Here is a 12,907-nt window from a genome sequence, read left to right on the forward strand (position 1 = left end):
GCACTGCTGGGGGGTGGGGGTGGTGGGAGACATGAGTTGGACATGAGTGGGGGCCTGGTGGAGGGTGCCCCTGGATGCTGGGGGGTGGGGGTGATGGGAGACATGAGTGGGGGCCTGGTGGAGGGTGCCCTGCACTGCTGGGGGGTGGGGGTTGTGGGAGACATGAGTTGGACATGAGTGGGGGCCTGGTGGAGGGTGCCCTGCACTGCTGGGGGGTGGGGGTGATGGGAGACATGAGTTGGACATGAGTGGGGGCCTGGTGGAGGGTGCCCTGCACTGCTGGGGGGTGGGGGTGGTGGGAGACATGAGTTGGACATGAGTGGGGGCCTGGTGGAGGGTGCCCTGCACTGCTGGGGGGTGGGGGTGATGGGAGACATGAGTTGGACATGAGTGGGGGCCTGGTGGAGGGTGTCCTGCACTGCTGGGGGGTGGGGGTGGTGGGAGACATGAGTTGGACATGAGTGGGGGCCTGGTGGAGGGTGCCCTGCACTACTGGGGGGTGGGGGTGATGGGAGACATGAGTGGGGGCCTGGTGGAGGGTGCCCCTCCACTGCTGGGGGGTGGGGTGGTGGGAGACATGAATGGAGGCCTGGTGGAGGGTGCCCTTGGATGCTGGGGGTTGGGGGTGGTGGGAGACATGAGTGGGGGCCTGGTGGAGGGTGCTCTGCACTGCTGGGGAGTGGTGGGAGACATGAGTGGGGGCCTGGTGGAGGGTGCCCCTGCACTGCTGGGGGGTGGGGGTGGTGGGAGACATGATTGGGGGCCTGGTGGAGGGTGCCCCTGGATGCTGGGGGTGGGGGTGGTGGGAGACATGAGTGGGGGCCTGGTGGAGGGTGCTCTGCACTGCTGGGGGGTGGTGGGAGACATGAGTGGGGACCTGGTGTAGGGTGCCCTGCACTGCTGGGGGTGGGGGTGATGGGAGACATGAGTGGGGGCCCGGTGGAGGGTGCCCTGCACTGCTGGGGGGTGGGGGTGATGGGAGACATGAGTTGGACATGAGTGGGGGCCTGGTGGAGGGTGTCCTGCACTGCTGGTGGGTGGGGGTGGTGGGAGACATGAGTTGGACATGAGTGGGGGCCTGGTGGAGGGTGCTCTGTACTGCTGGGGGGTGGTGGGAGACATGAGTGGGGGCCTGGTGGAGGGTGCCCTGCATTGCTGGGGGTGGGGGTGATGGGAGACATGAGTGGGGGCCTGGTGGAGGGTGCCCTGCACTGCTGGGGGTGGGGGAGGGTGGGAGACATGAGTTGGACATGAGTGGGGGCCTGGTGGAGGGTGCCCCTACACTGCTGGGTGATGGGGGTGGTGGGAGACATGAGTGGGGGCCTGGTGGAGGGTGCCCTGCACTGCTGGGGGGTGGGGGTGGTGGGAGACATGAGTGGGGCCTGGTGGAGGGTGCCCTGCACTGCTGGGGGGTGGGGGTGATGGGAGACAAGAGTGGGGCCTGGTAGAGGGTGCCATGCTCTGCTGGGGGGTGGGGGTGGTGGGAGACATGAGTTGGACATGAGTGGGGGCCTGGTGGAGGATGCCCTGCACTGCTGGGGGTGGGGGGTGGGAGACATGAGTTGGACATGAGTGGGGGGCCTGGTGGAGGGTGCCCTGCACTGCTGGGGGGTTAGGGGTGGGAGACATGAGTTGGACATGAGTGGGGGCCTGGTGGAGGGTGCTCTGCACTGCTGGGGGGTGGTGGGAGACATGAGTGGGGGCCTGATGGAGGGTGCCCCTGCACTGCTGGGGGGTGGGGGTGGTGGGAGACATGAGTGGGGGCCTGGTGGAGGGTGCCCCTGGATGCTGGGGGGTGGGGGTGGTGGGAGACATGAGTGGGGGCCTGGTGGAGGGTGCTCTGTACTGCTGGGGGTGGTGGGAGACATGAGTGGGGGCCTGGTGGAGGGTGCCCTGCATTGCTGGGGGTGGGGGTGATGGGAGACATGAGTGGGGGCCTGGTGGAGGGTGCCCTGCACTGCTGGGGGTGGGGGGGGTGGGAGACATGAGTTGGACATGAGTGGGGGCCTGGTGGAGGGTGCCCTGCACTGCTGCGGGGTGGTGGGAGACATGAGTTGGACATGAGTGGGGGCCTGGTGGAGGGTGCCCTGCACTGCTGGGGGGTGGGGGTGGTGGGAGACATGAGTTGGACATGAGTGGGCGCCTGGTGGAGGGTGCCCTGCACTGCTGGGGGGTGGGGATGATGGGAGACATGAGTTGGACATGAGTGGGGGCCTGGTGGAGGGTGCCTGCACTGCTGGGGGTTGGTGGTGGTGGGAGACATGAGTGGGGGCCTGGTGGAGGGTGCTCTGCACTGCTGGGGGGTGGTGGGAGACATGAGTGGGGGCCTGGTGGAGGGTGCCCCTGCACTGCTGGGGGGTGGAGGTGGTGGGAGACATGAGTGGGGGCCTGGTGGAGGGTGCCCCTGCACTGCTGGGGGGTGGGGGTGGTGGGAGACATGAGTGGGGGCCTGGTGGAGGGTGCCCTGCACTGCTGGGGGTGGGGGTGATGGGAGACATGAGTGGGGGCCTGGTGGAGGGTGCCCTGCACTGCTGGGGGGTGGGGGTGATGGGAGACATGAGTTGGATATGAGTGGGGGCCTGGTGGAGGGTGCCCTGCACTGCTGGTGGGTGGGGGTGGTGGGAGACATGAGTTGGACATGAGTGGGGGCCTGGTGGAGGGTGCCCTGCACTGCTGAGTGGTGGGGGTGGTGGAGACATGAGTTAGACATGAGTGGGGGCCTGGTGGAGGGTGCCCTGCACTGCTGGGGGGTGGGGTGATGGGAGACATGAGTTGGACATGAGTGGGGGCCTGGTGGAGGGTGCCCTGCACTGCTGGGGGGTGGGGGTGGTGGGAGACATGAGTTGGACATGAGTGGGGGCCTGGTGGAGGGTGCCCTGCACTACTGGGGGGTGGGGGTGATGGGAGACATGAGTGGGGGCCTGGTGGAGGGTGCCCCTGCACTGCTGGGGGGTGGGGGTGGTGGGAGACATGAATGGAGGCCTGGTGGAGGGTGCCCCTGGATGCTGGGGGGTGGGGGTGGTGGGAGACATGAGTGGGGGCCTGGTGGAGGGTGCTCTGCACTGCTGGGGGTGGTGGGAGACATGAGTGGGGGCCTGGTGGAGGGTGCCCCTGCACTGCTGGGGGGTGGGGGTGGTGGGAGACATGAGTGGGGGCCTGGTGGAGGGTGCCCATGGATGCTGGGGGGTGGGGGTGGTGGGAGACATGAGTGGGGGCCTGGTGGAGGGTGCTCTGTACTGCTGGGGGGTGGTGGGAGACATGAGTGGGGGCCTGGTGGAGGGTGCCCTGCATTGCTGGGGGTGGGGGTGATGGGAGACATGAGTGGGGGCCTGGTGGAGGGTGCCCTGCACTGCTGGGGGTGGGGGGGTGGGAGACATGAGTTGGACATGAGTGGGGGCCTGGTGGAGGGTGCCCTGCACTGCTGCGGGGTGGTGGGAGACATGAGTTGGACAAGAGTGGGGGCCTGGTGGAGGGTGCCCTGCACTGCTGGGGGGTGGGGGTGGTGGGAGACATGAGTTGGACATGAGTGGGCGCCTGGTGGAGGGTGCCCTGCACTGCTGGGGGGTGGGGGTGATGGGAGACATGAGTTGGACATGAGTGGGGGCCTGGTGGAGGGTGCCTGCACTGCTGGGGGGTGGGGGTGATGGGAGACATGAGTGGGGGCCTGGTGGAGGGTGCCCCTGCACTGCTGGGGGGTGGGGGTGGTGGGAGACATGAGTGGGGGCCTGGTGGAGGGTGCCCCTGGATGCTGGGGGTGAGGGTGATGGGAGACATGAGTGGGGGCCAAGTGGAGGGTGCCCCTGCACTGCTGGGTGATGGGGGTGGTGGGAGACAAGAGTGGGGGCCTGGTGGAGGGTGCCCTGCACTGCCGGGTGGTGGGGGTGGTGGGAGACATGAGTGGGGCCTGGTGGAGGGTGCCCTGCACTGCTGGGGGGTGGGGGTGATGGGAGACAAGAGTGGGGGCCTGGTAGAGGGTGCCATGCTCTGCTGGGGGTTTGGGGGTGGTGGGAGACATGAGTTGGACATGAGTGGGGGCCTGGTGGAGGATGCCCTGCACTGCTGGGGGGTGGGGGTGATGGGAGACATGAGTTGGACATGAGTGGGGGCCTGGTGGAGGGTGCCCTGCACTACTGGGGGGTGGGGGTGATGGGAGACATCAGTGGGGGCCCTGTGGAGGGTGCCCCTGCACTGCTGGGGGGTGGGGTGGTGGGAGACATGAATGGAGGCCTGGTGGAGGGTGCCCTTGGATGCTGGGGGTTGGGGGTGGTGGGAGACATGAGTGGGGGCCTGGTGGAGGGTGCTCTGCACTGCTGGGGGGTGGTGGGAGACATGAGTGGGGGCCTGGTGGAGGGTGCCCCTGCACTGCTGGGGGGTGGGGGTGGTGGGAGACATGAGTGGGGGCCTGGTGGAGGGTGCCCCTGGATGCTGGGGGGTGGGGGTGGTGGGAGACATGAGTGGGGGCCTGGTGGAGGGTGCTCTGCACTGCTGGGGGGTGGTGGGAGACATGAGTGGGGACCTGGTGGAGGGTGCCCTGCACTGCTGGGGGTGGGGGTGATGGGAGACATGAGTGGGGGCCTGGTGGAGGGTGCCCTGCACTGCTGGGGGGTGGGGGTGATGGGAGACATGAGTTGGACATGAGTGGGGGCCTGGTGGAGGGTGTCCTGCACTGCTGGTGGGTGGGGGTGGTGGGACACATGAGTTGGACATGAGTGGGGGCCTGGTGGAGGGTGCTCTGTACTGCTGGGGGGTGGTGGGAGACATGAGTGGGGGCCTGGTGGAGGGTGCCCTGCATTGCTGGGGGTGGGGGTGATGGGAGACATGAGTGGGGGCCTGGTGGAGGGTGCCTGCACTGCTGGGGGGTGGGGGTGATGGGAGACATGAGTGGGGGCCTGGTGGAGGGTGCCCCTGCACTGCTGGGGGGTGGGGGTGGTGGGAGACATGAGTGGGGGCCTGGTGGAGGGTGCCCCTGGATGCTGGGGGTGAGGGTGATGGGAGACATGAGTGGGGGCCAAGTGGAGGGTGCCCCTGCACTGCTGGGTGATGGGGGTGGTGGGAGACAAGAGTGGGGGCCTGGTGGAGGGTGCCCTGCACTGCCGGGTGGTGGGGGTGGTGGGAGACATGAGTGGGGCCTGGTGGAGGGTGCCCTGCACTGCTGGGTGGTGGGGGTGATGGGAGACAAGAGTGGGGGCCTGGTAGAGGGTGCCATGCTCTGCTGGGGGTTTGGGGGTGGTGGGAGACATGAGTTGGACATGAGTGGGGGCCTGGTGGAGGATGCCCTGCACTGCTGGGGGGTGGGGGTGATGGGAGACATGAGTTGGACATGAGTGGGGGCCTGGTGGAGGGTGCCCTGCACTACTGGGGGGTGGGGGTGATGGGAGACATGAGTGGGGGCCCTGTGGAGGGTGCCCCTGCACTGCTGGGTGGTGGGGTGGTGGGAGACATGAATGGAGGCCTGGTGGAGGGTGCCCTTGGATGCTGGGGGTTGGGGGTGGTGGGAGACATGAGTGGGGGCCTGGTGGAGGGTGCTCTGCACTGCTGGGGGGTGGTGGGAGACATGAGTGGGGGCCTGGTGGAGGGTGCCCCTGCACTGCTGGGGGGTGGGGGTGGTGGGAGACATGAGTGGGGGCCTGGTGGAGGGTGCCCCTGGATGCTGGGGGGTGGGGGTGGTGGGAGACATGAGTGGGGGCCTGGTGGAGGGTGCTCTGCACTGCTGGGGGGTGGTGGGAGACATGAGTGGGGACCTGGTGGAGGGTGCCCTGCACTGCTGGGGGTGGGGGTGATGGGAGACATGAGTGGGGGCCTGGTGGAGGGTGCCCTGCACTGCTGGGGGGTGGGGGTGATGGGAGACATGAGTTGGACATGAGTGGGGGCCTGGTGGAGGGTGTCCTGCACTGCTGGTGGGTGGGGGTGGTGGGAGACATGAGTTGGACATGAGTGGGGGCCTGGTGGAGGGTGCTCTGTACTGCTGGGGGGTGGTGGGAGACATGAGTGGGGGCCTGGTGGAGGGTGCCCTGCATTGCTGGGGGTGGGGGTGATGGGAGACATGAGTGGGGGCCTGGTGGAGGGTGCCCTGCACTGCTGGGGGTGGGGGAGGGTGGGAGACATGAGTTGGACATGAGTGGTGGCCTGGTGGAGGGTGCCCTGCACTGCTGGGGGTGGTGGGAGACATGAGTTGGACATGAGTGGGGGCCTGGTGGAGGGTGCCCTGCACTGCTGGGGGGTGGGGGTGGTGGGAGACATGAGTTGGAAATGAGTGGGCGCCTGGTGGAGGGTGCCCTGCACTGCTGGGGGGTGGGGGTGATGGGAGACATGAGTTGGACATGAGTGGGGGCCTGGTGGAGGGTGTCCTGCACTGCTGGGGGGTGGGGGAGATGGGAGACATGAGTGGGGGCCTGGTGGAGGGTGCCCCTGCAATGCTGGGGGGTGGGGGTGGTGGGAGACATGAGTGGGGGCCTGGTGGAGGGTGCCCCTGCACTGCTGGGTGATGGGGGTGGTGGGAGACATGAGTATGGGCCTGGTGGAGGGTGCCCTGCACTGCTGGGGGCTGGGGGTGGTGGAAGACATGAGCGGGGCCTGGTGGAGGGTGCCCTGCACTGCTGGGGGGTGGGGGTGATGGGAGACAAGAGTGGGGGCCTGGTAGAGGGTGCCATGCTCTGCTGGGGGGTGGGGGTGGTGGGAGACATGAGTTGGACATGAGTGGGGGCCTGGTGGAGGATGCCCTGCACTGCTGGGGGTGGGGGGTGGGAGACATGAGTTGGACATGAGTGGGGGCCTGGTGGAGGGTGCCCTGCACTGCTGGGGGGTTAGGGGTGGGAGACATGAGTTGGACATGAGTGGGGGCCTGGTGGAGGGTGCTCTGCACTGCTGGGGGGTGGTGGGAGACATGAGTGGGGGCCTGGTGGAGGGTGACCCTGCACTGCTGGGGGGTGGGGGTGGTGGGAGACATGAGTGGGGGCCTGGTGGAGGGTGCCCCTGGATGCTGGGGGGTGAGGGTGGTGGGAGACATGAGTGGGGGCCTGGTGGAGGGTGCTCTGTACTGCTGGGGGGTGGTGGGAGACATGAGTGGGGGCCTGGTGGAGGGTGCCCTGCATTGCTGGGGGTGGGGGTGATGGGAGACATGAGTGGGGGCCTGGTGGAGGGTGCCCTGCACTGCTGGGGGTGGGGGGGTGGGAGACATGAGTTGGACATGAGTGGGGGCCTGGTGGAGGGTGCCCTGCACTGCTGCGGGGTGGTGGGAGACATGAGTTGGACATGAGTGGGGGCCTGGTGGAGGGTGCCCTGCACTGCTGGGTGGTGGGGGTGGTGGGAGACATGAGTTGGACATGAGTGGGCGCCTGGTGGAGGGTGCCCTGCACTGCTGGGGGGTGGGGGTGATGGGAGACATGAGTTGGACATGAGTGGGGGCCTGGTGGAGGGCGCCTGCACTGCTGGGGGGTGGGGGTGATGGGAGACATGAGTGGGGGCCTGGTGGAGGGTGCCCCTGCACTGCTGGGGGGTGGGGGTGGTGGGAGACATGAGTGGGGGCCTGGTGGAGGGTGCCCCTGGATGCTGGGGGTGAGGGTGATGGGAGACATGAGTGGGGGCCTGGTGGAGGGTGCCCCTGCACTGCTGGGTGATGGGGGTGGTGGGAGACAAGAGTGGGGGCCTGGTGGAGGGTGCCCTGCACTGCTGGGTGGTGGGGGTGGTGGGAGACATGAGTGGGGCCTGGTGGAGGGTGCCCTGCACTGCTGGGGGGTGGGGGTGATGGGAGACAAGAGTGGGGGCCTGGTAGAGGGTGCCATGCTCTGCTGGGGGTTGGGGGTGGTGGGAGACATGAGTTGGACATGAGTGGGGGCCTGGTGGAGGATGCCCTGCACTGCTGGGGGGTGGGGGTGATGGGAGACATGAGTTGGACATGAGTGGGGGCCTGGTGGAGGGTGCCCTGCACTACTGGGGGGTGGGGGTGATGGGAGACATGAGTGGGGGCCTGGTGGAGGGTGCCCCTGCACTGCTGGGGGGTGGGGTGGTGGGAGACATGAATGGAGGCCTGGTGGAGGGTGCCCTTGGATGCTGGGGGTTGGGGGTGGTGGGAGACATGAGTGGGGGCCTGGTGGAGGGTGCTCTGCACTGCTGGGGGGTGGTGGGAGACATGAGAGGGGGCCTGGTGGAGGGTGCCCCTGCACTGCTGGGGGGTGGGGGTGGTGGGAGACATGAGTGGGGGCCTGGTGGAGGGTGCCCCTGGATGCTGGGGGGTGGGGGGGTGGGAGACATGAGTGGGGGCCTGGTGGAGGGTGCTCTGCACTGCTGGGGGGTGGTGGGAGACATGAGTGGGGACCTGGTGGAGGGTGCCCTGCACTGCTGGGGGTGGGGGTGATGGGAGACATGAGTGGGGGCCTGGTGGAGGGTGCCCTGCACTGCTGGGGGGTGGGGGTGATGGGAGACATGAGTTGGACATGAGTGGGGGCCTGGTGGAGGGTGTCCTGCACTGCTGGTGGGTGGGGGTGGTGGGAGACATGAGTTGGACATGAGTGGGGGCCTGGTGGAGGGTGCTCTGTACTGCTGGGGGGTGGTGGGAGACATGAGTGGGGGCCTGGTGGAGGATGCCCTGCATTGCTGGGGGTGGGGGTGATGGGAGACATGAGTGGGGGCCTGGTGGAGGGTGCCCTGCACTGCTGGGGGTGGGGGAGGGTGGGAGACATGAGTTGGACATGAGTGGGGGCCTGGTGGAGGGTGCCCTGCACTGCTGGGGGTGGTGGGAGACATGAGTTGGACATGAGTGGGGGCCTGGTGGAGGGTGCCCTGCACTGCTGGGGGGTGGGGGTGGTGGGAGACATAAGTTGGACATGAGTGGGCGCCTGGTGGAGGGTGCCCTGCACTGCTGGGGGGTGGGGGTGATGAGAGACATGAGTTGGACATGAGTGGGGGCCTGGTGGAGGGTGTCCTGCACTGCTGGGGGGTGGGGGTGGTGGGAGACATGAGTGGGGGCCTGGTGGAGGGTGCCCCTGGATGCTGGGGGTGGGGTGATGGGAGACATGAGTGGGGGCCTGGTGGAGGGTGCCCCTGCAATGCTGGGGGGTGGGGGTGGTGGGAGACATGAGTGGGGGCCTGGTGGAGGGTGCCCCTGGATGCTGGGGGTGGGGTGATGGGAGACATGAGTGGGGGCCTGGTGGAGGGTGCCCCTGCACTGCTGGGTGATGGGGGTGGTGGGAGACATGAGTGGGGGCCTGGTGGAGGGTGCCCTGCACTGCTGGGGGGTGGGGGTGGTGGGAGACATGAGTGGGGCCTGGTGGAGGGTGCCCTGCACTGCTGGGGGGTGGGGGTGATGGGAGACAAGAGTGGGGGCCTGGTAGAGGGTGCCATGCTCTGCTGGGGGGTGGGGGTGGTGGGAGACATGAGTTGGACATGAGTGGGGGCCTGGTGGAGGATGCCCTGCACTGCTGGGGGTGGGGGGTGGGAGACATGAGTTGGACATGAGTGGGGGCCTGGTGGAGGGTGCCCTGCACTGCTGGGGGGTTAGGGGTGGGAGACATGAGTTGGACATGAGTGGGGGCCTGGTGGAGGGTGCCCTGCACTGCTGGGGGTTGGGGTGATGGGAGACATGAGTAGGGGCCTGGTGGAGGGGCCCCTGCACTGCTGGGGGGTGGGGGTGGTGGGAGACATGAGTGGGGGCCTGGTGGAGGGTGCCCCTGGATGCTGGGGGGTGGGGGTGATGGGAGACATGAGTGGGGGCCTGGTGGAGGGTGCCCCCAGATGCTGGGGGGTGGGGGTGATGGGAGACATGAGTTGGACATGAGTGGGGGCCTGGTGGAGGGTGCCCTGCACTGCTGGGGGTGGGGGTGGTGGGAGACATGAGTTGGACATGAGTGGGGGCCTGGTGGAGGGTGCCCTCCACTGCTGGGGGGTGGGGGTGGTGGGAGACATGAGTTGGACATGAGTGGGGGCCTGGTGGAGGGTGCCCTGCACTGCTGGGGGGTGGGGGTGGTGGGAGACATGAGTTGGACATGAGTGGGGGCCTGGTGGAGGGTTCCCTGCACTGCTGGGGGTGGGCGTGGTGGGAGACATGAGTTGTACATGAGTGGGGGCCTGGTGGAGGGTGCCCTGCACTGCTGGGGGGTGGGGGTGGTGGGAGACATGAGTGGGGGCCTGGTGGAGGGTGTCCCTGGATGCTGGGGGGTGGGGGTGCTGGGAGACATGTGTGGGGGCCTGGTGGAGGGTGCCCCTGCACTGCTGGGGGGTGGGGGTGGTGGGAGACATGAGTGGGGGCCTGGTGGAGGGTGCCCCTGGATGCTGGGGGGTGGGGGTGATGGGAGACATGAGTGGGGGCCTGGTGGAGGGTGCCCTGCATTGCTGGGGGGTGGGGGTGGTGGGAGACATGAGTGGGGGCCTGGTGGAGGGTGCCCCTGGATGCTGGGGGGTTGGGGTGATGGGAGACATGAGTGGGGGCCTGGTGGAGGGTGCCCCTGCACTGCTGGGGGGTGGGGGTGGTGGGAGACATGAGTGGGGGCCTGGTGGAGGGTGCGCCTGGATGCTGGGGGGTGGGAGTGATGGGAGACATGAGTGGGGTCCTGTTGGAGGGTGCCCCTACACTGCTGGGGGGTGGGGGTGGTGGGAGACATGAGTGGGGGCCTGGTGGAGGTTGCCCTGCACTGCTGGGGGGTGGGGGTGGTGGGAGACATGAGTGGGGGCCTGGTGGAGGGTGCCCCTGGATGCTGGGGGGTGGGGGTGGTGGGAGACATGAGTGGGGGCCTGGTGGATGGTGCCCCTGGATGCTGGGGGGTGGGGGTGGGGGTGCTGGGAGACATGAGTGGGGGCCTGGTGGAGGGTGCCCCTAGATGCTGGGGGGTGAGGGTGATGGGAGACATGAGTGGGGGCCTGGTGGAGGGTGCCCCTGACTGCTGGGGGGTGGGGGTGATGGGAGACATGAGTGGGGGCCTGGTGGAGGGTGCCCTGCTCTGCTGGGTGGTGGGGGTGGTGGGAGACATTAGTGGGTGCCTGGTGGAGGGTGCCCCTGGATGCTGGGGGGTGGGGGTGATGGGAGACATGATGGGGGCCTGGTGGACGGTGCCCCTGCACTGCTGGGGATGGGGGTGGTGGGAGACATGAGTGGGGGCCTGGTGGAGGGTGCCCTGCACTGCTGGGGGGTGGGGGTGGTGGGAAACATGAGTGGGCGCCTGGTGGAGGGTGCCCCTGGATGCTGGGTGGTGGGGGTGGTGGGAGACATGAGTGGGGGCCTGGTGGAGGCAGCCCCTGGATGCTGGGGGGTGGGGGTGCTGGGAGACATCTGTGGGGGCCTGGTGGAGGGTGCCCCTCACTGCTGGGGGGTGGGGGTGATGGGAGACATGAGTGGGGGCCTGGTGGAGGGTGCCCCTAGATGCTGGGGGGTGCGGGTGATGGGAGACATGAGTTGGACATGAGTGGGGGCCTGGTGGAGGGTGCCCTGCACTGCTGGGGGGTGGGGGTGATGGGAGACATGAGTTGGACATGAGTGGGGGCCTGGTGGAGGGTGCCCTGCACTGCTGGGGGGTGGGGGTGATGGGAGACATGAGTGGGGGCCTGGTGGAGGGTGCCCTGCTCTGCTGGGGGGTGGGGGTGGTGGGAGACATGAGTGGGGGCCTGGTGGAGGGTGCCCCTGCACTGCTGAGGGGCAGGGGTGGTGGGAGACATGAGTGGGGGCCTGGTGGAGTGTGCCCCTGGATGCTGGGGAGGTGGGGGTGGTGGGAGACATGAGTGGGGGCCTGGTGGAGTGTGCCCCTGGATGCTGGGGGGTGGGAGTGATGGGAGACATGAGTGGGGGCCTGGTGGAGGGTGCCCTGCACTGCTGGGGGTGGGGGAGGGTGGGAGACATGAGTTGGACATGAGTGGGGGCCTGGTGGAGGGTGCCCTGCACTGCTGGGGGTGGTGGGAGACATGAGTTGGACATGAGTGGGGGCCTGGTGGAGGGTGCCCTGCACTGCTGGGGGGTGGGGGTGGTGGGAGACATGAGTTGGACATGAGTGGGCGCCTGGTGGAGGGTGCCCTGCACTGCTGGGGGGTGGGGGTGATGAGAGACATGAGTTGGACATGAGTGGGGGCCTGGTGGAGGGTGTCCTGCACTGCTGGGGGGTGGGGGTGGTGGGAGACATGAGTGGGGGCCTGGTGGAGGGTGCCCCTGGATGCTGGGGGTGGGGTGATGGGAGACATGAGTGGGGGCCTGGTGGAGGGTGCCCCTGCAATGCTGGGGGTGGGGGTGGTGGGAGACATGAGTGGGGGTCTGGTGGAGGGTGCCCCTGGATGCTGGGGGTGGGGTGATGGGAGACATGAGTGGGGGCCTGGTGGAGGGTGCCCCTGCACTGCTGGGTGATGGGGGTGGTGAGAGACATGAGTGGGGGCCTGGTGGAGGGTGCCCTGCACTGCTGGGGGGTGGGGGTGGTGGGAGACATGAGTGGGGCCTGGTGGAGGGTGCCCTGCACTGCTGGGGGGTGGGGGTGATGGGAGACAAGAGTGGGGGCCTGGTAGAGGGTGCCATGCTCTGCTGGGGGGTGGGGGTGGTGGGAGACATGAGTTGGACATGAGTGGGGGCCTGGTGGAGGATGCCCTGCACTGCTGGGGGTGGGGGGTGGGAGACATGAGTTGGACATGAGTGGGGGCCTGGTGGAGGGTGCCCTGCACTGCTGGGGGGTTAGGGGTGGGAGACATGAGTTGGACATGAGTGGGGGCCTGGTGGAGGATGCCCTGCACTGCTGGGGGTTGGGGTGATGGGAGACATGAGTAGGGGCCTGGTGGAGGGTGCCCCTGCACTGCTGGGGGGTGGGGGTGGTGGGAGACATGAGTGGGGGCCTGGTGGAGGGTGCCCCTGGATGCTGGGGGGTGGGGGTGATGGGAGACATGAGTGGGGGCCTGGTGGAGGGTGCCCCCAGATGCTGGGGGGTGGGGGTGATGGGAGACATGA

This window comes from Ambystoma mexicanum, chromosome 2q (genome assembly GCF_040938575.1).
Source record: "Ambystoma mexicanum isolate Mex_15411 chromosome 2q, UKY_AmexF1_1, whole genome shotgun sequence".
NCBI lineage: Eukaryota > Metazoa > Chordata > Amphibia > Caudata > Ambystomatidae > Ambystoma > Ambystoma mexicanum.